The sequence below is a fragment of the Falco punctatus genome, assembly GCF_963210335.1.
Source record: "Falco punctatus genome assembly, chromosome: 14".
Lineage (NCBI taxonomy): Eukaryota > Metazoa > Chordata > Aves > Falconiformes > Falconidae > Falco > Falco punctatus.
In genome coordinates this window covers 17,414,559-17,441,370 of record NC_137594.1, presented here as the reverse complement: position 1 = coordinate 17,441,370, position 26,812 = coordinate 17,414,559, and the positions used below count along the sequence as shown (strand labels likewise).

Below are 26,812 nucleotides of genomic sequence, written 5' to 3'. Positions count from 1 at the left end.
ATAAAGGTAAACGGAATGTAGTATCAGCATCACCCCTAAAAAGTGAGCAAGGGAAATTCCATTTCCTACAAGTGACAGTTTGTTCTCTCTAGGCTTTGCATCTGTAAGAGATTTTACCTTTGACTAGTTCAGTCCCTTTTTTCCATTTTAGTGATAAAGTACTGTGAAGTACCTGCTGTTTTACAGAATAAGCATTATAGCAGTGTTTAGATTAAGTGACATAGCAAAATCTTCCTAGTGCATATGTATCACTGCTGAGATACAGTTGTTGCAATGTAGCTTTAAGCATATGTCTGGTGAAATGGGCTAATCTTCCATATAAAGTAGATGTTTTCAGAGATCTGAGGTATATTTTTAGTAATATATTTTCCTCCACACATTGCTATGTGCAGCTCTCATATCTTCATTTTGTGATAAACTGTAATGATTTTTCTTTGCTAAAATAGGGAAATTATTCTGGATAAGATAGCTGGTACATACAAACACCAACAGAAATAGTTTAATAGCCATGCTTTTCTCTTGTTGCTGGTGTTTAAAAATAAAAACTTAGTATTAATTACACTTAAGCTAACTCTAGGATTATATTCCAGAATTTTAAGGACTAACAGAAAAAGAGATCCTTTCTAATAGCCTGGGAAAGTAAAAGAAATGCAGGTGATTGAGTGATCGTATTTCACCAATTCATTGAAAACTATTGAATATTATGCTATGAAGTAAATAGTTTTCTTTATAGAGAATTTTGAATGAAATATGAACATTTAATTTCATGTGCAACCAAATGAACCTGAGATACTCCAAATTATGTAATCTGTACCTTCTTATCTTTCTGCTTATTCATTGAAGGTCATTGATTCACAAGGGGGATAAAAGCAGGTGGTTTCATACGGAAATAGGCTGTTCATTTTGTTAAATTTTGTAAATTTTTATTCAATTTATCAATTAAAGTTTCACTAATAAAAGTAGGCCTTAAAGGGTGCCTCGTTATAATCGGATGTTCAAAAGGTTTCTGATTACTGAGCACACAGCTGTCTATCCTACTATGCCTGCAGCAGTTCTTGTTGTCACCCGTGCAGCTTTTTGGCAGTTTGTACAATATCAAAGGCTTCATCTTAGTTAAATTATGCAGAACAGACATTGTGTTAACTACCAATTTTGTTTTAAGCAAGAGTAAAACTGGGATTTTAGTAGTAACTTTCTATGGAGCTCTCAGAATGAGCTACAGACACAATTACATTAATATATATTTTGTTTCTAGTTAATGTGAAGTATTATACCCAGACTCTATGCTTCATCTTTGACTTGTGCTCTCTATGGTCTTGCTCTATGTATTCCATTTACATCATGTACTTTTCCTTCAGATCGCATTAAATGCATAGCGAAACTTTAATGATAGTGTGAATAGATGTGTGATCTTACCAAGAATTTTAAAAATATACTTTTAAAAGGTGTAGTTTTGGGTTGGTACAAGATGTGCAACATCTTTTAGATGTGTAAGAGGACTTGTAGATGTCTCCTGTATGTAGAATTGTCTCCTTTGGTTAGCTGGTTCTAAATGTAGCTATCTTTTCAATGTTATTGCTTATACCAGACTTGAATGGTCTCTGGCTATTCTCCAGGTCTGCCTTTCTTCTGATGTGCCCTCTATCAAATATAGTTGTGTGAAGTCCAGTGATATTTCAGTTGTTAATTTAGCTGAAGTTCTATTAGACAAAATTACCGTTTAACAGGACAATGCAGTAGATAGTCTCTTTTCTTGGTCCCAAGTTCTGGAGCATGTCTTAGAACCTGGCAGGGCAACATTTTAAGTATCTGTGTAGTGTTTATCTATCTTGAAGATGAAAGATTGCTTTGTACTTGTATTTTTTTATAAAGGATAGTGGTTGTTTCTGTCATTTGCTACAGGCCAATGTTGAAACAGGACGTTGTGCCTAGGTGGTATGGGTTGTGATGTGTGTTGGGATCTGGATTAGCAAGGCAGTTTCTGTATTGACAGCGTTAAGAAGGTGTTCTCCTCTGCGTGCCACACATCATATTTTTCCTGTTGGATCTCTATTAAGTTTGTATCGTCTTGTGTTGTTCCTGCCAGTTGTCAGGCTTAGGTGTCTCTAAGCCTGTGTTTGGAAGGTTTTGATTGAATCAAGTAATCATGCAGGAACCTAAGCAGATGCTTTACTGCATTTTGTTACAAGTAATAGAAATAAAGGTCTTCACTATAATATTGTAATCCCTTCACTAATGAAATATGGAATACAGGCTAATTTTGTAAATAGGAATGTTTGTTGTGAGTGAATCAATATTTTTAAACCTGTGAATAGCTTTATTGCCTTAAGCCATATGTACTTAATTGTATATTGTGTCTGTACAATACATTGCCATGGTAAACAGCCTAGTCTTCAAGAGAATTTTTTTCGAGTTGGGTCATAAGCCAACAGTCTGACTTTTGAAAATGTGCCAAATTCAAAGAATAAATGTCATCTCTGATGTGATAGTTAAGGTCTGTTATGAAGCAGAAACCTGTAAGTAGTGATTCAGTTCCATGTTTTCTTTTCATTCTCCAAACAGCCTCTGTTTTTAGTGGCAGATTTAATGGTATGATTTACAGCTCTAAAAGACCTTTATCAGGGCCAGAAAAATGACAAACAATAAATATATGGAGCATTATGTTAACAGCCACAACACAATACCTTGTCAGTTACAGCTTGATAGTGATACATTTTAATTTTGTCTTTCATAAAAAATCTTGGCATGTATGCCTCATTTGAACACAGACTTGGAAGTCAAGTGTGTCATCCACCCATGCAGTTTATCACCCTCTATATTTTTTGTCCTTTTCACTTAATGTCATCTCTATGGCAACAGGCATCGCCCTGGAAATAATTTTCAAAACAGCTTATTTGTTTGAGGGGGACTGACTGAAGTTCAAAGATGTTTGGTTTAGAGGAGCAGGTTTGGTTTATGTTTAATAATAATTCTGAAGAGTTTCGTGTCAGCAGTACCGAACTGGATACAGAGGGAGAGAGATTAGGAAGATATCCTTGCTAATATGCTTAACGTTTTCGTGTGCTGCAGAAGTTAATAGCAAGAAAAACAATTTGACCTTTGAACTTCCATTTACCCCAAAATAGGTGTCCCTCTGAATAGACTAATATATGGGCCCTTTATGGGCAGAAACTGGAGCTGTTGCAATTGTGCTTGCAGAGTGTCACAAGAGCTACTACCTACTACAGAAAGGAACTGACTTCAGTCTTTCTGGAATTCTGTACGTGATCCCTGACCAGAAGTTTACTAAAAGCTAAATACAGAGGAAGGAATTACAGTTTCATCCATTTTACTTAGGAATGTGGCTAGGCTTTGACCGGGTTGGTGTTACTTATTTTGATTTGTATGGATCTAAATGTGTATTTCAGTAGGAACGATCAACACAAGTAACAGCAAAATTGAACCTTTCATGGCCAGCATCTGTTTGAATCTATCGGTGGCCAAATTTAGGTGTCAGGACTTAAAATCCTAGCTAGATGATCCTAACAGTGGGGGGTAGGGGAGGTGGGGTGTCATAGATAAATAGTACATGTTGCAGTTTTGTTGGTCTTCTAAATACCGTGAATATTTAACTGCATGAATCGTGCAAATAGCATCTATAAATGTTCAGTACTTAGATTTAGAGACCAAGGTGTTTTCAGAAAATAAAGTGCAGAATATTTTGAAAGGAACAGTGGTTTTTAGAAATTAATCAGTAAAAGACATCATGTAACCAAAAGTTACTGAGTACTTGCTGAACTTCACAACTTTCTCTAAGGTTAAAATTATTTTACCAGACAAAGGTTGTACCAAGTTATGCCAAGTTTTGTGGATGAGATGATAATGGTCTCCTTGTGGCATGTACAGTGCCATGAGCCTTAGTTGCTGCTGGGAAGCTGCCATTCCTCTGGTCCCACAGTCATACAGCTGGTACACCCCAGTGCTGTGGCACACCAGTGGCTTGTGCCCTGCTGGTGACAATTGTACTAGAGCCTGTGTAGGAGAAGAGGTCTTCGCACTACAGGTGCGTAATTCCAGCTCATAGGAGCTACCAATGAACCACATACATATCTACATTTTGTGGAAAACAGAATTTCATGAACTGTTCCAAGCCACAGCCTGAATTGGTGATAAGAGTGAAGAGGTCTTCATGCTTTTACTCTTCTTCCTGAAAGCTTCCCACTTTAAGTAGGAGTCTAAGAGTTTTAAGGACAGGTAAATACGTTCTTACCTATGAATTTTTCTTTGTTTCCCATCTTCATTAGTGTACTACTGTGAAGCATATTTTTTACTAAGAGGTAATTTTGCTACTATAAGACTCTTGGTTTAGACTATATCCCATCTCTGAACACAAATATATGTGATTTTTAGGTGAAATCTATGAAACAACAGATGAATAATTATATTGCTTTTTGTTACTGGTTTAATAAACATTTTGTTCACTTTAAGTGAAGTTACACTGTTTCCTTTCAGACTTCTCTAAATTGCATAATGAATTTAGATATATGCATGAGTTTAAACATTTCAAGGTCCAGGCTAATTTATTTGCAAAACCTCTTTAAATATGAAAATTCCATCTTAAGGATGGCTTTCTGTTTGCTTTAAGTAAAATGTTGGTGAGCATATGACAGGTTTGCTTTATGTTTAGAAGTTACGTAAAAACCTTATTTTTTTTCTTTTAAATCCTTTTTCTTTCACTGTAATCCTTTGCAGCTCACAGCATAGCCCAATGTGAGGAGTGTTTGCCATCTGCAATTTAACGCTGAGGTCTTGTAAAGTATCAGATGTGCATAGTCATAGTTATGAGCACCTGAAGTAACCATTTAATCAGACCCTGAACTTCTAAATGTTATATTTAAAAAAAAAAAAAAAAAAGTAGTAAGAAATTAAAACCCAATGTCATTGTGGATAGCTATTCAGACTTCAATAAATAATGAAATTAAAAGGCAAAAAAGAAAAGAAAACCAACAAGGCCCCATGCAAATATTTGTCTCATTGATGTTCTGCACTGCAGAAGATGCAGAAGAGAAGTTGGTCTTCAAAACTCATTCTTAGTGATGCTGTTCAAAGACTTAGAGGAAGGGGGTCTGCAATTCTCCTTCCAGTACCAAGCAGGTAAGTGCTTACAAATGCGTGAGCACATTTCCATTTCTGAGCACCTGGCAAAGGGAACTTTCCTTCAAACCGTACAGTGCATGAATTCAGGAAAAGAGCAGATGAAAGAAATTATAGCAACTTTCCACATCATCTGGGTTGATGGCTGTTACCACTAGCAGCTTGCTGTGGAGAACTGTTGCAAGAAGGGGATTGTATGGAAAATGGACTAGTGAAAGATATGGGATAAAAAGCAACCCCCAGGGAAGACCTCCTTTTTGGTATTTTGCCATTACATTAACTAGCGGAGTTTAGCCGTTTCCTTCTTTCACTGTAAACATATGCATGCATACATACACATGTATATTCAGACTTCTAAAGGAGGAGGAAGAGTAACAGTTTTCTTTGCAATAATTCAGAGCATATGGTAAAAAAATATTGTTTGTTATAGCTTATGGGCTTATGATGTTTAAATTAAAATAGATTTTCCTAAATAAAAATAGTCTTTATGACATATGGCTATTAAAATGGTACCATTCTGTTTCTCGGCATTGTTAAAAAGTAATGTTTTTTAAATGTTTTATACCACCTTGGATTTTTGGCTGGTATTCAACAAAACTGAAACTTGCTATTCAGAAATTAAACAAAAAAAAAAAAAAGGCAGCATAAATAATAGGGTATCCCTGTAGCCCAATTCAAGCTTCTCAGTATTTCCTTTTTGAGGATTTTTCTACTTCCTTTATAATTACTTAAAAGTTTTTTGTAATTGTTCTTTGCATAAAAAAATCTAACTCAGTACTTTAAAAAAAGAAAAATCAGTGAAGAACAGCTACTTGTGAAATGATGGCAGCGAATGTTCTTGATGATGTCAACTCTTGTTAAAATTGAGCAGATTGTTTCCACAGCAAACATCTAACAAAGCACAAATCCAGGTGCTTTCCTACTTTCCACTCACCTCTCCATTTTTACTTCTAAGTTTGATTTTATTTTCCCTTGAATAAGTAATTATTCCTTCATTAATTTAGGCAATATGAAAGAATTGGATAGGTACTCTAACCTTGTTACACACTTGAGAAGAATATAGTAAATAAAAATAATTCTATAAGATTTTCTGTTCCTGTAAGTGACAGTATGTGCTACGAAAATACGATAAATAATGAATATAATCTGTTTCAATATTCTTCAGGGCCAGAGGTTCAGATGGGCTGAATATCTGAAGTTCCCACTGATTTTAAAAAGTATTGAATGCAAAGTGTTTCTGTTAAACAGATGCAGCTTTTAATTTTTTGATTGAATGCTTTTTCTATTCCATTTATTTTCTCTTTATAAGCAGAGTATTAAATATAATAATTGATTTTATAGCTTTATTTGAAAGATGGGAAGATACTTCCTCTTACATTTTTATATGCAGTGTGCACATAGACAAAATATTAACGCTTTGCAGTCTTAGCTTTGCTAACAGTAAAATTGAAACTGTAGAGCAAAAAAAGAGCTGGTATATTTTTAATAAATTTTTGAAGTTTGTATTTATGATGTTGGGACACAGCTAAGGTCTCTAGCTAAACAATTTTATGCTTGAGATCTGTTACTAGAAAAAACAGAAATATGAATGGATATTAGGATTCCCAAGTAGCCATTAATCTTCTTTCATTTGACTAATCGAAGAACACCTTTCTTGATCAAAATTTATCGGTGCAGGAGTGCTGACCCAGTAGTTTATTATGCATTCACCTCTCAAACTAGAAACCATACCTGGTTTCACCTGTTTTTAGTATATTGTTCTAAATCTCCTGAAAACAAATCAGGTGACCTAAAGCTTTGCATTAGAGGGGAGATTTTTGGATTGTGTTTTCTTCCCAGAAACCTTCTGTGTGAGAGCTAGGTGCTATGGAACAGACCTCAGAGGCAGAGAAGCTGTTGCTTTCTGTCTTTTTACTCAGACAAATGAAAGCTTAGGTGAAGGGACAGACTAAGCCAAATACAGCCTTCGAAAAACGCTTTGTCCTGATCTGGCAAGTATGGTATCAGAGTACGGATCTGGCAAGCATATTGGCCTGTATAAAATCTAATGTTCATTTAAGTGGATTTATAATAATTTTTTTATTCTGCACCTGTCTTGCTGGTTCTTCAGTGTGGGAAACTGTTTTAAGAACTTACAGCAGGTTGGTCTTCAAAGCTAATTAGCAGCATGCTTCCCTGAGCATTGTGATTATGGTTTGCTATAGACAGGTGATTTGGAAGACTAATCCCAAAAACTGCCTCTGGCAAGTTTACATTGTAGGTTAAAAAAAAACAAAACAAAACTTGTTAGTCACACAGGGAAGTAAGATTTTATGATAAGATTTTCACTTAAAAGCAAACTTCGTTATTAACATTTTTTTTGTAGAACACATTTTACACCATATATATTGTATATTAGAACTCTTAAAGGTAAAAGTTTTTAAAGATTTCAACCTCGATTGCTGTAGGAGCTATTTTCATCCAAAATCAGTCAGCTGGAAGTAAGCACAGCTCTTAAAATAGCATGCATCTTGGTTCAAAATATTCAAGTATTAGCTGTAGTTTTAATCATAATGAGCTTGAATTGTCATTTATAACGTTTTTATGTTAATAATTTTGTTCCCTTAAAAAAACACCCTGTGTTTCCATGAAATAGTGCTAAAGTTACCATTTTTTTCTTAATTGAAAAATGACAGCTTCTTGAAGAGATGCCATGCATCAGGGATCCCAAGAGGAAGGAAAATGGTTATTTTAGCTCTAGTTTTGTTTACATAAATATACTGTAAAAATCAAGAAACGTGGTCTGTTTTGACAGAAAAAAATATACTTTATTTTAAATGCTTCCTAAGTAAATAATCCTTTCTTAATTAAGTCTAGTTTAAAGTTAGTTACTAATATTGGGCTTCTACACAATCTTCTACTTCTTTTTTATTTTCCCAGTGTTATACCAGCCCAGCCTATTGATCAATATTACCTTATTGGTAAAAACATCCCATGCATCTCATGTTGCTTGAATTTATATTAATGTAGGTATTATGCTCTGTTAAAGGAGCAAAACAGAAATAACAATAACAAATTGTTCTATTAATGCCTTAAACCTCCAAAAGCATTAGGATTAAAAATTCAGTCAGGTGAAAAGGCTAATCAAACATTCCTATATAAGAGACCGGACCTTGATTTAGCAGACACTTAGGGTTTGTGTGTTTTGGTTTGGTTTATCTTGGGGTTTTTTCCTAGACAAATGCATAATATTTTTGTAAGGCCAACTTTACAATGTTGTAAAATAATTTTTCAAATATTTTGCATGTCAAAGTCACACCAAGCCTTAATCCATAACCAACTTCGATTGGTTTGTAACATCTGTATTAGTACTTTGATTTGTATTTTACACCTAAGAACTTGCTTGTGATTATTTAACTAGGGATATCACCATACTATAGGCAGGAACTGGGTTATTAATAAAGATCTATACTTGCATATCTGCTGTCATAAAAAAATTTTACATGTTCAGAGAGATTATAACTTGATTATTAGTTTACTTGCAAGGTTTCTGTTTCACAGAATGTTTTTTACTTGCTTCTAGTATATGATATGTGCATACCCATTCTCTTTGTGTGTATATGTAAAAGTAGTCTTGGCATAAAAAAGAACACAGAAATTTTCATAGAACAAGCTGTAGGGATTTTGTCATATGTATGAACAAGAACTGTTCTTTACATAGCTTAAAGAAAAACATGTATTTATGTAGATGTAAATCATGGGAACAGATTTACACTAATGTCTTAATTCTCCTCAAAGTCAAAGCTGCTTTACACAGCCTTGCTTCCTGCTGTTGCTGTAACTGAATGATTAAAACAATTTACCTCCCACTGTACCCATTGAGGAGCACTCCTGTGCTTAATGCGCACAGTGATGGCACAGATAGTACAACTGAGGAAAGGGTGTGACAAGATCCTCCCTGCACCTCAGTCATGGTGGCCTGCTGTGATGATGCTGTGATTGATTGCTTCACTAGTATACACTGAGAACTAGCACAAATTTGTGGGCAAAGTAGTAACAATGGGCATCTTTTGCATTTTTTTTCTTTTTTTTTTTTTTTTTTTTGTTGAGCCATGTTTCACTTTTCCTTGTGTAGTGAGTGGGCCTGGGAAGTGCTGGACGGATTTAGATGAAACAAAGTCTTTAATTTTAAATACAGTCATCCTGTTTTTGTTTTTTTTTTTCTATCATAATAAAATCAAAGCTAAAATCTGTATCTTCTTTTGGAGCTGGGGCAGGAAAGGCAAAGCATTCTGTTGACTTAATTGTTTGTGCTTCCCCTGGATTTTGCTAGGCAGTAATACTTCTGAAATACTCTGTAAGGATTTAGTTTATCTTTAGATTGTCTTCTGATAATTCTGAACAACTGTAATTCAGCAAACTGTTTGATAAAAGCCCCTGAGTAAGTATAGATGCCTAAATGCAAACACCTCCCCACTAGCTGCTGCAGTGCCAAGCATGGTAAAAATAGTAACTCTGATTCAAAGAAACAATCATCAATGGATAGTGATATTAGATGTCAAATATATGGTTTTTATGATCCCACTATGAGAAGAAGACAAGGCACAATTTGCACTTACCTGCAAGGGCATCCAAGGCACCTTTAACAGGTTACCACAAGGGTATAAACACTCTCCTATGGTTGCCCACAGTGCACTTGCTGAAGCAGTAGCTACAACTGAATGTTCCCCAAATATTGTAGTGTATCAATATATCAATGATATTTTGAGAGCTGGGGATGACCCTAAAAAGGTAGGCCAAAGCATGAAAGCACTAATAAACAAGCTAGAAACTCTGGACTTCAATATCCTTGCTTCTAAACAACAGGGACCTAGACACGAAGTAAAATTCTTGGGAGTCTGGTAGATAACACCATGAACGTGTTTTTTTTCTTTTGTTTATTTCTCTCTGTACAAAAAAAGAAAAAAAAACCCAACCAACCAAAAAACAACAAACCAACAGAATTGCATCAGAGTATTATTGATAATGTGTTGTACTGGTTGTAACCTTCCTGTTTGTTTTGTGGTTTTCCTTGTTTAATTCACTGCAGTGAAACACTAACCTAAAGACTTTGGGATCCTTTGAGTGTTTGGACTTGTGGAACTTTCTGCTATTGACCACTAACAGTGGAAGTTAAGAATATTTTTTAGATAAAAAAGGGGTTCTGTTACTGTCATTTAAGTGTTTTGGTATAAAACAACATAAACCAAAGTGTGAAACAGACGGTGCAGTAACAGATTGGTATTCAGCCATCAAAGTTTTTCAGTGAGGACAGTTCCAGAATAGTATGGTTACCTTCTATTTCTATTGCCAGTGTCATAGCAAATTCCTCTGGCACTACTGAAAGAGGAAAAAATTGCTCTTGGTCAGTGTATCCATAGGATACATTTAGCAGCCTCTGCGTAATAAGAGGGAAATAACGTAGAATATGTATGTAATGTAGAGTGCTGAATAAGCAAGCTTAGGTCTGGAGACCAATTGTTGTACCTCGTTCTTAGGGATAAAAGCACATGCACTGCGGTTTTTCACTGCTTCTTGTATCCAGGCTAGCTCAAGTATTTCTGCTCAGTGCTCTCTTGTACTCAATAGACAGAATCAATCCAAAGATATGTGGGGCTTCTCTAAATATTTGCGTAGTTTATGATCAGAGGGACCTAGATCCTAGTTTGGAAATACTTTATAATGGTTTGGAGGAATTTTGACAGTCACTAGGATTAACTTCAAAATAAGTAAGCTGTTTTGCAAAGTTGATAAATCAGAATTCAGATTAGAAGGTGAAATACTTCTCATTGCTCTCCATGGAAAAGGAAAGGCAAAATAATTTCAAAGCATAATTTTATTCTACTTTTTTCACTATTGCCAGATGTTACTGCCAATATAACTAACAGGGCTCTTTAATCATGGTATCACTATCTATGGTAAAGTTCCAGGAGACTGCTGGACACAAGCCGTCTGACTGCTTTCTGCTCTTTATTTAGAGCATATCTGCGTATGATTATTTTGCAGTGACTGGCATCTAATTTGAGGTTCAGAAAGGAAAATTTTTAGCACTGGAATGCTAATAGTGCAGCAATGATGTAACTCAATTTGCAAACATTTCCTGGTTTTTCTTGGATTTTTCTTATTGTATCATACATAGAGGAAAAAAATGTAGTATCTTTAAGTATCTTGCTAACGCTAACCTTACAGTTTCCTATATTCACTCCTGCCAGGTGTTCCCCAACCTACCTTAGAACTGTAAATTTATCAAGTGGAGAATTGTGAAAAATGTTAGTAATCATACTCTGTCTCACATTTCATTTTTGTGTGTGACTTCTGTTCTCTTCCTCCCATTTCCCTTTTTCCTTCCACCTTCATGTTTTTGGTGTAATATGAACATTGAAATAGGGGTAGTAAGTTATTATTTGGTTTGTTTCACTAGAGTATGGATATGTTCTAAAATTCTATGGACTCAGAGGCTCACGGGAGTTGCAACAGATACTTGCCAATCTAGATGCATAATTGTGGCAGACTTTTAGTTACTAGTATGAAAAATATATTTCATGGCATAGATTTTTTTCAGTCGCTGTTTTGTTCCATGAAGGAGTAATTTTCGACCATAAAATTTAGCTCTGTACTATATTTCCTTTAGGCTGCATAATCTAGGTGATCTACATGAAATGTCTTTTCCTGTTCTAGGCTCAGCAAAATTCAGACCCAAGTTAGAGATTCTGAAACAGGCTCTGCTGAAATGATTTTGCACATCTCTATTCACTTCTGGAATTTTCTGAAAGACGTGACCTTAGAATCTTACGCACAGAAACTAAGTTACTCATGGAATTATGCTGCACAGAAGGCAATGGACAGGGTAAGGCAATATATTTGCATGGCACATCAATTTGTTGAGTTTTCAGTTCTTGTCTTTTTCAGGGGAGGAAAATGTCATGTTTCCTTAAAGGTGTATTTCTTTAAATGCATCAGTTGTTTTGGGGAGTTCTGGGTGGGCCTTGAACAGAGATGAGTTCCTGCTCTTTTAAGTACATCTGCAGAGATAAGGGTATAGAAAACACAGGACACTGTAACTTAGTAACTTGGTTGAACATCTGCTATATAAATGATAATGGAGCCAAATAATTTTTCAGATTAATTCAATATACCATTGAAAATAGTGTTGGAGAGTGGAACACACTCAGTGTGTTTTGTTTTGTTTTTTTACGGTGCTAGCTTGACGTAGTTGACCTTATATGTGCCTGCTTCTTTCCTGTAGGAGGATGAAAAATATTAGAAGTGTTTGTTTTATAAATATGGGTGTGGGTGGAGATGGAACTGATGGTTTTTTTATTAAAATGACTATTTTTTGGAATCAGAGATATATGAAAAGAAAGTATTGAAATGAAATTGTCTGAAAACCCTCATATATAGCACTATTAAACTTTGGAAGGCATGTTTTGTTCTATTAAGAAAGATGGTGCTGAAAAGAGCCTATGGGTTTTTAATAAGCTTTCACTATGAATTAATATTACACCTTGAGATACAGTATTCATTGCTTTTTGATTATGATTTCAATTTACATATTGTTGTCTCTTTAGAAAACACTGTGTTCAGACTGCTGTCTGTGCCACCTCCTGAGTTTATTGTTAACTTGCTGGGTGGAGGTATGCACATTCTGTGAATTGAAGTTTGCTATGAAATACCTGGAATTAACCCATTCAATTTTCAGTACTCTGTGTATGACTGAATTTTTTAAAAATAGAGATTTATTTTGGTTTTAAGTGATTCATCAATCCCTCCCCACTTTCAGCCCTAGATGTCTAAACTTCAGGGTTTTTTTGAAAAGCTACAGAATGGAAACTGGCATAAACAGAGTAAGCCAAGAGTTAACGTACAATGCTGCCAATGTTTCCAATGGGACAGCAGTGGTACTCCTCATTCTGATAAGTGTGCCATTAACAGTTGTCCCTGCCCTGGTTTGCAAAAAAAAAAGAAGAAAAGGCAGAGGAAAAAAATTTCAGCCACTTTAAATACTATCTTCAAATACTTCTTCTGAAGTACGTATCTGAAAAGCTCATTTCTGTTTCTGAGGAGTTCAAGTGGAGGAAGCAAACAACATGTTTGATTGTGATCTTTGCTGATTAGGGTGAGAGAGATCTAAATTTTTGGGACCCAGTTACAACCAGGATGTTAGTATTTGGACTGTAGAAGAAATGCAGTAGTAGTAATGGTCTCTTAATATCACTGGGACCTGGTTTGGAGTGTCTTTTAATTTCTCAACTAGAAAAGCATAGTGATTTTTCTCTCTTTTTTTTTTTTTTTATGTGACTTGGTCTCCATAAGTGCTAGATTCTTCATCAAAGGCAGTACATGGTCTCCTTAAATTACTGTAACTTAAAAGTGTCGTTAATTTACTCTAACCCAGTCTGAAATCAAACCACCAACTCTTGGGGTAGACAAAAAGTTGCTGGCTAGAGGCAGGCATTACAATATGTAATATGTTAGTGCGTGATTGAAAGTAGTATTTAGGCTCAGTGCCTTGATTCACAGTTTTCCAGTATCTGAGCAAAGCCAATCTCATCTGGCCCTTTACATTTTGATGGGTTTAGAAAATGCCATCCCAAACTGCCTACTCCAACCTTATGCTTGAGATTTCATTTTCTTCATACCTTGGGATTTGAGTAAAGTGTGAAAGCAAATGTATACGGGTGTAAACCACCAGTTTTGTTTTGCACCAGTGCAGCTTGCATACTGGGAAATGTACATTTGTTTCTACAGGCTGTACCACAGGTCAGAGGTAGAATGTTTAGCTGGGCTGCTAAATGCAAAAGCATCCAGCACAGTTAACTAGAACTTACCTGATAATGCTGTTTGAGAAATCAAGACTTCGGTAACATCTGGTTTTGCAGCTAGTGGCATCTTTCTTGTATTGAATGATACAGCTGGGCAGCAAAGGTTCTTGCTGGCTCAAACCAGTAATTTAGGGTTATGTGTTGTCATGCTATTGTTCTGTACTGGTACATCCTCAAAGAACTACAATGTGGGAACTTGCTGGCTTTTGTGGCCAGTAGCTTTGGCATCTATGTTATCATGCATAGGTTAATATAAAGTATGCACTGGAGATTTAACTGCTGATAGAAACAGAGAAGAATGATCCTTAGATGCTTGTAGGGGGAAGCATAAGATATTTTTATGACCCCTCTCATCACCACCATACTAGGCTTTTAAGAAGACAGTGTAATTATTTCTTCTAAAATATTGTTTAATTCTATTTCCATTGAATCTTTTTATCACATAATCTCTGCTATTCCTCTATTATTTCATTTACATTCCTTTAGATTTCAGTACAATTCTAGAATAGCTAACAGCCAGTAAATGTTGTTCATGTTGTCATAAAATAGGGTTTGAGCCATTAGCTTATTGTTTGGCAGCATAATATATTGTTATTCATAGCAGCTTATAGATGCATATAGTAAATTTCAGCTTTACTTGTTGGCTGCAACTTGGTTCTTAAGGAGAAAGACATTTGGTACGGAGTGCCTCAAGGCAATACATTTTTAAGTTGACTGACCCCTGAGAAGATGAGCAAGTGTGATCATTGTGAATTCCTTTTATCACTGTCAGTTTAATGAATGTAGATGAAACTTCATCATTGATGCTGACATAGAGTCTCGAGAGATGAATCTAAGTCCATTTCAGATGACTGCTCACAACTATGCTCTGTGAAGACTCACTGCATCTGACAATCATTGTGCTGGTCTACATTCTCCAAGTCTTGCTGCTTTCAGATAAATTATTCTCTAATTCTTAATATTACAGAGACCCTAGTAATAGGTTTTTAAAAGGGTGCAGATTTTCAATGTGTATATATAAATCATTTTCATTAATACGGTCTTAGACTAAATCATCAATCTAGTAGATAAAGTCACTATTTACTCATGCATTCAACAGTGTGAAAATATCCAAATGGAAAGATAAAAGAATTTCTAAAGGAACATAGGAGAGCAGGTGTGGGAGTAATAAACTCTAGTTACAGTAGTGTTTTTAAATAAGTTGTATCAAGGAACAGTAGCAATGTGGTTAATTAAAATAAGGTGTAAATCATCAAGGAGATTTGATGCTTGTATTTACTTGGGTTTGCAGCCTAGTCTATTCAATAAATAAAATGTGAAGTGCAATTTATTATTTTTTTAAAAATTGTGTGTGATTTGATGGTATTTAGTCAGACCAAACTGTGCAAGAAATGTTAGACCCAACAAGTCAGAGCTTTTAAACAATACAATTTATTAGTGTTTCAAAACAAAGTCAACATAATGTAGTGCAATTGTTCTCTGACAAAGAGGAGAAAAAGAATATAGATGTATTGTAACTGTGAAGAAGTGCAAGCAGAAGAGACAGACAGCTTTTTGGTTAATAGATCCTACCCTGGTAATTCTTGCAGCTTTCAGCTTGGTGGTGGGTAGATCCCATACTGGCAATTCTTGCAACTTTGTTTTTTTTCTTCAGTCCTAATAATAAGGTCTGTCACTGTTCCATTCTCCGTACGCAGAGGGAAGAATTGCACTAGGAAGAATTTCTTAATTCTGCAGTATCCATGTCTTAATTATGCTGGATGTCTTAAGACATACCTGGATGGAGGTTTCTATGCAGAATATATGATTATAACCAAAGCTATTTACCATAGTCTGCTGTGTTTATTATTATGTTGCTCTTCATTGGTGTTGTGTTTAGGCCTGCAGCCTTGATGGTAATGTCTGCAAGTCCTGTTTCCTGCATTTACTGCTAAACTTAGAAAAAGAGACATTGAGAACATCTTAACGTGTTAATTGTTTTACATGCACAGGGTTATCAAAGGAGTTTAAACAGCAAAAGGAAGTCTACTTATATATCAGAAATTGCAGTAACGTCAGTTACTCTGTCCAGGAGTGTTTAGGGTTGTGGGTTTTTTGTTTGGTTTGATTTGTAAATGGCATTTTGAAGCTATGTTAACTCATTAGAAAAGGTTCTGTAGTAAAAACAACACGTACATTGCTACCTACACTGAGACCTAAGTAAATCTATTGTACTAAATCTGACCTTTATTTGTATAAATGCAATCTGACTGAAGCCAATTTTGCAGTTTTACTGTGTCCCGTGTTAGCTGATGTGCCTTCTAAATTCCAGTTTGATAAGGCAAGTGATCATAGGATGTTGCAAGCTATCATTTGAGGAGAAACAAAGAGCTGTCTAGTTGATCTGTATGATTAGAAGAGAGTTGTGAGCTGAATGTACCTTGAGTACTCAAATATAGAAAGCAAACTAATAAAATAATTTATAAAAGATTTTGTAATTTTGGAGGTCTTGATTAAAAATTATCTTTTGAGTTGACTGTAGTATGTCTTTTGCATAGCAATTGAACAGTATTGCTGTATAAACCAAAGATGTAGCTCTCTGGTTCAATAAGGGAAGCAGTAAGGTGTGAAGAAGTAGGAAATTTAACCCATTTTTATTTTTTGTTGAAGCATATCACAAAGCAAACTTCTACATGGACGGGTTTGGGGAGTTATGTTACATACGAACTGTACGTAAAAGTGTAGATTTTCCAGAGGTTTATTTTGAACTGGGCTACTGGAAATTCTTCAGTGGGGTTACATGTGCTTGTTTACTACAGGTTTACTAAACTAGACAACACTTTGAGGCATGCCAGTTTAGGCCCAAGAGGTTTTTTCATTTGTGTTGGCTGGGTTTGTGCATATCAGAGGCATTTGGTCACAACTCTGTATGCACAGTGGGATGTTCACTTTTTGGAGGCACAGCTAGAGTACATTTCAAAGCATGGGAAAGATAGGAGAGTGCGTTGACTAAAGCAAAGTAACAGTGTTCTTACTTTTTGTTTCAAATATACTTCTGAAAGACATAATCTGTTGACAATAACAGGCTGAGGAATTTATAGTAAACCTTATAAATCAGTAGCAGGTTTGGGCCAGTTTAGCTTGTTCTGGGCAGGAGGGATGGTCTTGAGATGATTAATGTACCTGAGAAAAGCACGGAGCAAGAGGACTTCACAAATATTTATTTGGAAATATTTCTTTGGACCAAAAGAAGATGATTGGAGTGGGATGGGGTATAAATTGGTGGCTCTAGGAGAAACTCCTGGGTGACCAGCTTCAACTTTTCTGGATGCTTTCCAGGATGAGTTTTAGCTTGTGTTTAAGCTATACTGCTTAAAGACAATTTGAGTTACTTCTGAGTTACTATTGCTACCATGAAAACAGATGGTTGGTTGGTAGTATATTTGGAAGGCTGATAAAAGAATATCCTCTGCATAGAATTATTAATTAGCTTTAATTTTGTGCTATGTTTGCACTAACAACTTTGCTTTTTGAAAAGTTGCAGTACATTTAGTTTAGATACAAATACAGTTTCGAGTTGGGTTGTTTGGCGTGGGTTTTTTTTTCTATTTAAGGATAAGGAATGTTTGAAAAAAAGAAGAAAAGAGTAAACAATTTTTTTAGATATACAGGTTTTCTGAAGGGCTAAACTCCCCATCATATTCTCCTGCCAAGAGTTACAAAACTAAAACTATTTATTGCCTTTTTCTGTTGCCCAGGTTCTGTGGCTTTTGAACTTATAATTTCTCCTTATCTTATGGTGACTTTTTAATCATGGTAAAAGTACTAGCTTGTTGAGCAGTAGATTATTACTTCTCAAGCACAATAGAAATGAGATCTAATGATTGAAGTCTAAAAGAAATCAAAATTAACTGTGCTTGTATTAAATATTAGTATGATTTCAAAATTACTCTTCTTAAGGTTGAGATTTTGCCTCAAAAAGAGGTGAACACATTAGGCAAGAAAGGCATTCAAAACAATAGATGAAAAAGAAAGGTTCTTATTAAAATTTTCAGTTTCAACATCACTCTTATCAGAGTCCTTTCATCTTCAACAGTGTCCCCGAGGACATTATCATATCCTTTGTATTGGATCTATAGTATTACACATTTCCTTAAAACCCACTTTTGTGTTGGAAACTCATGGCAAGATCTACACTCCTTATCAGTAGATCAATGTAATGATGATTAGGAGCAGAGAGTTTACATTTTTTTATATTGAATATAAATCTGTATTATTGCCTTCAAAGTTTAGTGGCAGCTACTTCTTATAGTTGTACTGTCATTTACCTTGATATTATTGTCATCATTACAAGGGTTCAGCGCATAATCTTTATTTTTTCCTACGGTAGACAAATCTGCAAAAGGCTTTTATCATACGTGGGCTTTTCATTTCATTTTGGTCCTACCTCACCCTTACTTGTTATTTCCAATGTCACTTTCAATCAGTTCAAAGCAAGTTTTGATGCAATCCTATTTTTACTTGCACACAGGCAGGCGTAGATGTTGAGGGGTTTTCTTGGTATCGGTTTGTACCCTTAAAAAATACTTAAGGAAGAATTTTGTCTGCTTGGCTGATGTATCTAGTGTTCTTTCCAGGAGAACTGTGCTTCATTTGGCCTTCAGTGTTCTTTGTCAGTTTAACAAAAAAACCCAAACAACAACCACCAAAAAACAGTATTCAGAATTCACAGATTGATCCAATATACAAATATTTTTTTACAAGAAAAAGTGGTGTGTTTCATTGAAATAGTTTACATGGCGATGAACTTGTTTATTTTGTTTCACAAAAGTAACCTTTGCAGCCTAGATTGCTTCTTATATGCCATCCTAAACTATCTTTGAACTGAAAAACTCAAATATTAGACGTATCTTATTAATTCGCAATTTATTTGCTAGGTTTTCAGTCTTTTTTGAATTCAGTACCACATTTGTTTCTGCAAGCTGACTTCTTGCAGACTGAGAAACTGTTTCTTCTGAGGGCTGGTGTTACTTTGTTAGTCATGACAGAGAACAACTGACCTTTGTAATCTTAGTTCTAAGAACGCATCTACCTTAAGTGCTCAAGTAATTCCAGTGACTTCATGTTATTTACTGGCTTGAAGCATGTAAATATAAAGCAATATAGTAGTAAGAGTGTATTGCATGCCCTCCGCATTTTTTTTCATGTACTTTATTCACATTTCTAGCTATAGAGACAGGATGAAAATATGACATCTGTTTAGGGTTTGTCTGAGAAAGTTGGAATGGTTTGTTTTATTTGAAAATGGGTACCCCCTCTAATGCCCTCTTCCTGTCAAGATTCAAGCAACTCTTGTCTTCTAAAATAAGCTTGATGAAATATTATTTGACAGCTCATGCTTTTGCAAAGTGTTGGGTTTGTTTGGTGATAAGAGGTATTTTGGATATTTTAAGAAGTGAGCTCTATAATTTGTTTTAATCTTCTCTCCAAGGATGTGTAAGAGTAATTCTGTAAAAACGGTTTTTATACTTTTAGGTCATAATGTGTAGATGAAAGAAACATATTTCTTAATTTCAAAAGAATCTAATCAATAAAACATTTTTAAAACAAAAATATAACTAATCAAAATAATTAGAATGTGCAATAGCAAAGTGCAGTTCTTCAGTGATACATATTAGCTAGAAAAAGAATAATTATGTTTTTTGCTGAAACTGGCAAAACCTAACTGCACTCATGTTTTATTAAAAGCCACTTTCATTGCACTGGCTGTTTTGTCTGAAAAGTAATTTACATTTCCATCTGCAAGTACTTAGTTATAAAATTCTGTAGATAACTTCCAGTTTTCAGTACTTTAATATTATAAACTTTTCCTTGGTATATGCTGAAAAATTGTATGTCAATTAAACATGCTTTAAATATCTGTATTTGTTAACTTACAAGATTGTAGCATAATGTGTTAATGAGATTTTCTCAATTACTTTCTGCCAACTTACTTTATTTTGGCGCTCCCTCTATACCCTTTTGCAACTAGATTTCTTCACATTTCTAGTATACTGGTTATTTATAGTTCTGGCTACATAGCTTCCAGTTAAAGGGTCAAGTACATAAATACAAGTTCTAAATCAGAAATACAGAATGGCAAACCTGGGCCCAGTCCTGATCCATGCTATATCTCAGCGCAGTTCAACAGCAGCAAACAAACAATTTAGCAAGCAGGTACAGAACAAAAGTGGTTAACTACCAGAATGGATTACCCAGAGAAGCTGTGGAGTATCCAACTCTGCAGACTTACTCTCCTACGTCCGCTTTGAAACAGTTGACATGAATAAGCCCCACTGAGCTCACCCTCCATGAGGTTTTGGCAGAGTTGAATTTTCTGTCTCTGGTGTAGTAATAATTTGCGAATTCCCAACATCCCTGGGATATGACAGTGTGACGTGTAATTTTAGTTTGGGACTTGAATCTAGATCTTTGTAGGACGTTTAGACAATTCCAGTGGTGGTTGTAGTTAGGAAAGCTAACATCTGTCGTGTGCCTTACCCCTTGCACAGAGCACAAATACTGAGGATCTTCCTTGAAATCCACTGAGTTGATCAGCTCGCTTACCTTAGGTGGCACTTATCTTGCCTAGCCTTTCTGTTTCTCCTGAGAGGCTGGGAGAGGAAGAGAAGGAAGCCCGGTTTTTTTGACTTTGTCTGGTAGATGTCGCTCCCTTTGTTTTTTTCAGAAATATTTTCCTGAGGCAACCCACTGAACAGGCTCAAGATGAGGCCATTAAACAGTGACCCTTCCAGACACTCATCTCTGAAATTAAGACTTTCATTCATTTAGAAACAATTTATGAAGTAGTCTTATTGAAGCATGAATATTAGCATGAAAATGCTTTAAAATAAAAATATCTTAAGATGTTAAATCATTGGTGAAGATTTTTAAAGTTGGCGGCTCAGAGCATAACTGATAATTATTTAGGCAGGAGGACAGTTTGGGTGAACTTGTAGAGACCTTCCAAGTTTCTGTTGCCTGTAAGAGTACAGAGAGGAGTTATTTGGACCAAGAGTACATTGGGGGAACATAGATACATGAATATAGTATGATCACACATAATCCCCCATGAACAGAGGAGGGATTAGGCTAATAAAGTTATTTAAGCATGGAAAGCAAGAGACTGATGGTTCCTGTAATACATTAAAAAGTGTATGATGGTGATATTACTATAAAAATGAAGATGTCTTTCTGTGTAGGCTCTAGATGACAAAGAGTACCCTCATACAAGCTGAGTGTAATCTTAATATTGTCTACCTTTTATATAAAAATGTATTACTGTTATGGATTGTTTACACAGGGAACAGTTCTTTAAGTGATGTTCCAGTAATTTACATTGCTTATGTTGGGAAACAAATAACAAAAAATGTTAAATGTTTTACAAAAGTAAAGTTATGAAAAGAAATTCTGAAAGGCACTCTAAGGCACAAGATCAAATATACACAAGTGCCTTGAGATTGTTTTCTTGTTCTGCAGTATCTGTTTGTGTAGATTACTGCTACCCAGAAGGGAATAACTTGCATTGTGCTAGTCATATGTGAGATCAGGTAAACATTGGCATGTAAGCATCCATTAACAGATTGAGGCATTTGGGATCTTGAGAAGCTTGCCAGATCCCTGTTTAATGTTCACAAATGTCACTGAATACAGTTGTGACTTGATTATTAATGTGGCACACTTCTCGGTGAAGTGCTAACAGGAACATTTGTGAATCCTACATAATAAATGATGTAACATGACCTGAAGAGATGATTTTTTTTTTTCCCCCCCCATTTGGGTCTACAGAAATGCCATCAATTCTAAAAACCGAACTGTAATAAGAGACTGTCAAGTGCCCTGTGTCCAAACGGAGAATGAGGGAGAAGGAAAGCCATCTTCTTGCTCAAGTTGGTTTGAAAATCTTAGCTTAAAATGGAAGGCATAATTATGAACTCTCTGACTCTATGGCAAGCATCTCTTTTTTTTGTCACATTGAAGTTTTCTGGATCAGTGGTTGCTGTTTTTTCTTTTCCCTTCTCTTGCCTTCTCTGTTTTTGGTTTGTGTTATTTTTTTTCCGCGCCACCCCCACCCCAAGCAGCTCTAAGAATTGATTCTCTGTGAAATGTTTGGTCATTTCTTGTTATAAATTTTATAACCTGAAAGTTTAAAGCTTGTGTTTATATATACTTAGCAGTGAGATCTTTAATTTGGATAAGGTTTCTTTGCATTTTGATCACACAGATGTTTGCTTCCAATACTACTACTACTGTAGCAAGAAAAAATAACTATTTTTCCCATGTTGTTTGTCAAACAGGGATAGGTTTTTTTATGTTTACTTACACTGATTTTTTTTTTTTTTTTTTTTCCCCCCAGCGTACCATCCTTGTGGTTTTCAGTCATGCAGGTATTATGTCATGTAGAGAGAATGTTTGTTTGGAAAAATCCTTAGATTTATTCTGAGGAAACAAGGCTTGTCTGATTTCATGGGTGATAAATATTCTTACTTTTATAGTCTTGCTCCTAATTTTGACAGGATTTAAAGTAACAAAGATATGGTTTAGTGAAAATTGGCATGTTTGTGATTTAGCAGTCTCATATAGGGAAAGGTGGGCAGACTGAGCATCTTACTGTTTTTGAGCCTGCAAGTATTTTGGTCGCTCATTGTGCGTTTACCAGCCAACTCATCAGTACACGTATAGCTTGTGGGTAAATACATTATGTGCTGCCACTTGCCCAGACAAACAGGTAACAGGTCTATGGGAGGATGGTGGGCTGGGGGATGAGTACTACCAGAAGAGAAAGTAATAAAAACCAGACTATGGATTTTTAGGTGGACAAGTGGCAGGGATAGGGAAGGGACCAGTCTGAAATGGGTATTCGGAGTCAGTCCATCTCCCCATTTATATAAAGCCAAAAGTAACTTTATGTGAAAGTATAAAGACAACACGCTGCATAATAAAAGCTTGGCGATATCATAGTGAGGTCACAGCCGGAATAAGATTGCTTTAGCTAAATAAGGCTGGATTGAATGTTCCCTTGATTTCTTTAATATAGAGTTCTTTGGATTGTAAGAAGCCAGCTTTCTACTTATCTCTGTATTACCTCTGGTATATCAGAACCTTTTCTAAAGTTAATAATGGGATTTCAGAGCATACTACTGGTTTGAGTTCATTGGTTGTATAGAAATAGTTGTTTCGGGTCTTCGTAGGCAGCTGTATTGTAGATTAGTTACAGAAAAATAATTTGGGGGAACAGCATAAACTTTTGGATCACCTTGCAGACACGTTCTTTTGACTTAAGTGACTACACATACTCACACAATAATTTTCCCTATTAGGGCTCAGGATCAAAAAGGATATAGAATATAATTTTACCTAATGAGAAAACATAAGCATGAATAAGCAACTGAAATAAAATATCTCTTTTGAGAAGGGTACTGCACGTATGCTTTTGAGACTATCGAACTGCAGTTTTAGTGGTTTCATTTCTATTTTACAGATACGGCTTGCTGGTAGGCTGTTCATTTATGTTCATGAAACAGCTTATAAACTAGCTTTTCACTTTATTGCCTTAAATGAGCTGGGTTTCAAACTGTACAGATAATTGGATGATCACTAGAAAAAGGCCTTGTTTCTTTTCTGAGTTTTTAGTCACTTTTAAGATGTGTAGTGTAGACTCAGAAGTAAACGTATCAATGTATTAGAAGAACAGCTGCACTTTGTAGGCATAATACAATAAAATCTTTAAGTGGCTTTGAACCAGTGTCCTTGTTTGTTTTACTCCAGTCCATCATGAGACCAGTATTTGTTCCTAAGAAATAAAATAATTTTATAAGCTATTTTCACAATGGGAAATCAAAAGCTGTTTAGCACCTCTGTTTCTATGGTTTTGACAGAATACATAGCCTTGAAAAGTGCACTTCCACCTGCTTACAATGTAGCTTTGGGATACAAAATAAAATTGTAAAGTTACCTGGCTCAAGCTGTTCCAAAATGCTGGTGTTTGGTTTTGTTTGGGTTTTTTGGGTTTTTTTTTCCCTGATATTATTGGCGTTCCCTTGTTCATGTATGTGTATATATATGTTTCTGGATTCACAAAGGAGGAGAACTTCTTTCCCTACCCAAATCCTGTGTTGTAAAAATAAACATATAATTAATAAAAAGCTGGTGGAAATTTTAGAAAAGTTGTCTTTCAAAGTTCAGCAAAGACAAGACTCCCTAAGATGAGTATGGATCAGACAGATATATTTTAAAAGTTAAGTTGTAAGTTTCGTTCATATATAAGGTGCAGCTTCCTTGTGAAAACTTATTTAAGTATGCAAATGTAAAGTGACAGTACACTTGCAGATGCATATCATCTACACCCTTATATATTTATGTTACAAAGTTATAGAAATGCATGATGCTAAACATGTACATAAATCTTTTTTTATGATTTAAAAAAAAAAGAAAAAGGAAACATTTTTTTCATTATGTTGTTTTGCTCTAAGTACTGTAGAATTTAGTAAGCATTTCTGTGGAATTATTGAAATGACAATGAATTCCATGGCACGAATTGGGTTTTGTGTATTTGCAAATAATTTCTGTAGAAGAGATTTATTTTCCTTTCTGCCTGCATCTACAGATACATAGCAAAGTTTATCCTCTTATGAATTCTTTTGTTGGAGCAGCTCTGTCTTGAAGTCAGATTAGGTACATGTGTGTTTTTACTTTTGATTTGAGATCACACAAAATTTAGAAGATCATTAAACATGCAAGTTTATGCAAGCTGGGGGTTTCTCTGTGAAGTTGCTGACTTGCATCTATCAAGCATGCATTTCTCTGGGTACTTGAAGGCAGTAAGAAAATCAAATGGTTGTCATGTTGCGTTTTCCCATTTTGATATTAATGGCAATTATACATGCCTATCAAAAGCCTAAACTTAACTTTTGAATTTTTTTCTAAAAAATAATAATAATAAAGTAGTTGTCTTTTAAACAATACCGTAGTGGGTTGGTTTTGTTTTGGTTCCCGCCACCCTCCCAAGGATAATAGATGCAGGAGGGGACTGACAGACTTCTGATGAGTATCACTCCAATCTGTCATTTCTGCAAACATACTTGGATGGCCTGTTGCAATAAAAGTGAAGTTTGATTACAGCTCAGTTCCAGTGTATTTTCAACTTGTGAAAAGTGGATTTCCTGATATCAGCTAGATCATGTGCTTTGTGCTGCAGCAGGATTACACATGTGCTGCTGTGAAATGTGAAATCAGAGCAGAGCTAGACCTCCCCTGAGAAACACAGGCTATAAATTGTAAAACCTTTAAATGAAGGGCTAGAAGAAAAAGGCTTGCCTTAGGTTAGGGTTAATTGGTTTTGGTACAAAGAGTTTTATGTCCATAACTTACTGTCTGTCTATCTGTCCTCTTCCTGATTTCTCTAATGTTGTTTTGCTTTGGGGCAAGTTTGTATTTGTTTTTCCTGACAATGATATGGTTGAAGTTGAACTGTTCTTCAGCTGCTGTGAACTTGAACTTATTTACTCAATATATATCAGATCTTTGTTGTAAATGCAGATTCATTTTTTTCTAAAAAGTTTTTCTGAATTAAATTTCCTCCACTATTCTTTTTCCGTTTCAAAGAATAGTACTTTGACATTAACATTGTTTCATTAATTTCTTGCAAAGTTCAAGTACTGCAAACCTTAAAATGACTGAAAGTTGATTGAAAGTTGCCTGAAAAATAACAGTTCACCCAAATATTGGTTAACACAAATAACTTTTAGGGTCATATCTGCTGTTAGTGTAAATTCAGGACATGTCTGTTTTCTTCAGTGTGGTAGTACTCAACAATTGACTCTAAAGGTATGGTTGGATTAATTTTTTCCATGAACGCAAGAAACCTAGAAATGTTTTTCAATCTAAAACATTCAACCACTCTGAAACAAACAAATCAACAAATACCTTTTTTTTTTTTCTTTTTTCTTTTTTCTTTTTTTTTTTTCCTCCTCTCTCCTCCTTAAAGCTCTAGTTATCTTGGCAAAACTCTGCCCTCTGACAGGTCCACTTAAAAGCAGCTCAAGCTTGCTGAGAAACATGAGCTCTTCTGCCTAAACTAGCAAGCTAAACTACCCCACAACATTTCCGTGAGATGGTGCCAAGAGAGGTCAGATCCCGTTCAATACTGTAGTGACAGTGCAACAATTTGTTAGAAAATCACCAAAATGTAATATTTTTAAAATGTTAATGATAGGGCAGAAATCAGGTAAGTCACCATTACTTTGTGCTATGAGCCAGAATTATCTGTTTTCATCCCTTGAAGTATGCTGACTGAAGTTGGCTCAACGTATTAAAACTGTAAAACATTCATAAACACAGCTCTGTATACAATGAAAATATATTTGTAACTCTGATACCTCACTTTTGTTGTGCTTTGAGATGGTTTCTGATCTCACTTATGCCCATGTAGTCACAGGAGTTACTTCTGCTTAATACAAATAAGACCAAGATCAGAAATAGACTGTAAGTGGGTTGACAGCAAAGTGGGAATAAAATTCAGCAGACGAGAATAGACTCATTAAGAAGGCTAGAAAGTAGAGGTATCACCCATAGGAAGAAAGTGGCTTTAAGTTGCCCTGGATAATTAGGATGTATTTCTGCATCTGCCATACAGGCTACATGCCCGTGTCCATATAATCCTGTCAGATCATGTTTAAGGCCATATTCAAAACCAAAGTCATTAATACTGAACTTTTATACACTCACTTTCTCTCTCATGTGAGCCCATTGACTTGCCAGATGAAGAAAGTTAGGTGTGGGTTTGGGGACTGGCTTAAGTTTAAATATCTGGTCATACAGGC

The 26,812-nt window shown here is 35.4% G+C and overlaps 1 protein-coding gene across 1 annotated transcript in view; it reads left to right on the top strand.

Annotated features, from left to right (window-relative positions):
- Nucleotides 1-12,338, top strand: part of TOX3 (TOX high mobility group box family member 3) — a 489,533-nt gene extending 477,195 nt beyond the window's left edge. Inside the window, exon 10 of the transcript XR_013923633.1 lies at nucleotides 11,830-12,338. The gene's annotated coding sequence lies outside the window, so the exon portion shown is untranslated. The remainder of the gene's footprint in view (nucleotides 1-11,829) is intronic.
- The last annotated feature ends 14,474 nt before the right edge of the window (nucleotides 12,339-26,812 follow it).